At 33.1% G+C, this 2632-nt stretch overlaps 1 protein-coding gene across 5 annotated transcripts in view; it reads left to right on the top strand.

Annotated features, from left to right (window-relative positions):
* LOC117101178 (synaptotagmin-2-like) overlaps positions 1 to 2632 on the top strand; it is a 44250-nt gene that overhangs the window by 34144 nt on the left and 7474 nt on the right. The window lies entirely within an intron of this gene.

The following is a 2632-nucleotide window of genomic DNA, read 5'->3' as shown; positions in this document are numbered from 1 at the left end:
AATTAAACTATAAATTTGTTATTGTACAAACAACGTATACTTTAGGTACCGGTACGCGTTGCAAACGTAGTTTATTTCTCAATCCATTTGTTCGAAAAGTGAGAACGGTTAGATATCAGATATGTCTGCACTAAATCAGGGAATGTTGGTTAGGAAGTAAAATTGCATAATATGTATGATAGAGCATTCAACACCTGATATGAATTCATTAGATGCAAGCCTTGTCAAAGTAAATTAATCTCTTATCTTATATACCGTTAGTTAGGTGTCAATTTCTTTATTATCATAACAGAAACACACGTAGACACGTGATAGTCACTGAGTTGTTTATCGTTCGCAGGGGATAATTATACATGTACGAATTAATGCCCCATGCCAAAGACAAAGTTATTAGAGTAAAGTGTCTAAAGGCTACAGCAGAAAATTGCGTTGATATGTTTAGAAATAGGGAACTTACAATGCATAGCTCAATCCCTCACGTTTGCACCACCAATATCTCATGCATATGATGAAATTTTTTTTGTCAGCTACATAAATCCTGAATACTCAAGAGTATATTATATTATCGTTATGTCAATGTATAAACATAAAATTTCACTTCGGATTTGATATGTGGTTTTTCTTGTAGTGTATCGAGTTCTTTTTTGCTCCCAATTACATTTACATACACAAATAACAGCCCTACCAGAATGAGTAAATTGTCTAAAACTCTTTTCAGATTATCACATTGTCTTTGACAACAAACTGTTGTTTGCCTATATATAGTCATGTTGTGCCTATATATGGTTATGATGTGATATGTCATCATGACCATAATTAAGGAGTATCATGGTTTGTCAAATAAAATGCTATAGTCAGCACAGGGCTTTAGAAAAGACATGGCTGATGAATAATATGTTATAAAGTTCAAAGTTCAAAGATCAATTTATTCTATTCTATTTATTTTATTAGACCAAATGACCAGTAGGCCTAAATGTTTCAATACAAAACTTAAAGAAAATTAAATATTGTTTTCGAAAAATAAAATGTTTACCTCATGCACAGCATGATTTCATAAGAATACACAATACACTATATAGCCATGAAGTAAACACTTTATGTGACTTGAATAAGTATGTTCACAATATTGCACGAACATACGCTCTCAAATTATAGTAAGCGAAGGTGTCGTGGTCAAGATCTAATTTGCATATTCATTTAATCGTACATAAACGTAACATGATGAACCAACATACAAATAAGAAAATAGGTCGTATTACAACACGATTCTAATGCACTTTTTGTTTTTAGTAAATCTGTTTTACCCTGAAAAACAAGTCACAGAAATATTTGTTTAATTATGCAATATTAAAAGTATTTTTCTTTGAGGCAATAATTCAGCAAAGCTAAAATATATCAAATCAAATATTTATTTTCCATGTAATTACAACATATAATAGGCCTAAAATATACTATATTGTAAATATAGAAGTCAGGTGCATTGAAGGAGGCTGTTATATGTTTTGAAGTTTAACAGAACTTCGAGGCATTACTACATTTTCGGAGTTGTAAAGACCTATAACATGATCAATAGAGAAAGAAAAAAGAAACATTGAACGGAATAGATTAAATCATAGTTTGAAAGCTGTTATGACACTGACTATGTAAGTGGAATGATAAATTGCAGGGCCGGCGGAACGTTTTTCAAAGTGTGGGGCCCCACTTATAAGCAGGTGCGTAACAGGGGTCTTGGGTCTGGGGGGGGGGCAAAGGTAATAATTTTCCCGGTTAGTAATTTATGACTTGGTGTGATACCCCCCCCCCCATATAGAAAACAATATGACATATTTTATTATTAATATAGGCCACACACGTGTGTTTGAAGCTAAAATATAAACATTTTCATCGTGGTTTTACTTTATTACAATTCATAGGCCTGTTCTTTCACCATCATTACACAATGAGGCCCTTCTTTTAGGTAAAACGATCTATCTTAAATTTTCTTTCTCAAGTTTGGGACTATTATGTTTTTAAATAACTTAGAAGGCAAAGGAGTGCAAGCACAATATTTAAACACAAATGAAAAATGTTTGTGTTTTTAATTCTAATTTCGTCAGAATTGATCAAAACTCCCTAAATGTGCAATTTTTAGAGGAAATTGGCCTACCTCAACAAGAAATGCTCTTATGTTATATATGGCCACACTGGTTTTTTAAAACTGAATATAAGCATTTTCCTTATGGCTTTATTTATTACAAACATATTCTTTCAACATCATTACACATTGAGGCCCTTCTTTTAGGTAAAACGATCTATCATAAATTTTCTTTCTTGAGTTTGGGACTATATGTTATAACTTAGAAGGCAAAGGAGAGCAAGCACAAGCTTTAACATTACAAAATGCGCGCGAAGCGCGCGAAATTTTTTTGTTTTTTTAATTCTAATTTCGTTGGAATTGATCAAAACTCCCTAAAATGTGCAATTTTTAGAGGAAATTGGCCTACCTCAACAAAATATGCGATTTAAAATTTGGGATTTTCAGGCACTTTCCCGGGTGAAAAGGGCATTCAATGGGGAAAGACTTTCCACAGATGGATATTTTCCCCTTGTCCCCCGGTGGTTACGCCACTGCGGAGAATACCTGGCGGCTTAG

The sequence above is a fragment of the Anneissia japonica genome, unplaced genomic scaffold (genome assembly GCF_011630105.1).
Source record: "Anneissia japonica isolate Jap-2015-1 unplaced genomic scaffold, ASM1163010v1 scaffold7766_len575116_cov191, whole genome shotgun sequence".
NCBI classification, from domain to species: domain Eukaryota; kingdom Metazoa; phylum Echinodermata; class Crinoidea; order Comatulida; family Comatulidae; genus Anneissia; species Anneissia japonica.
This window is presented reverse-complemented; position numbering and strand designations above follow the sequence as displayed.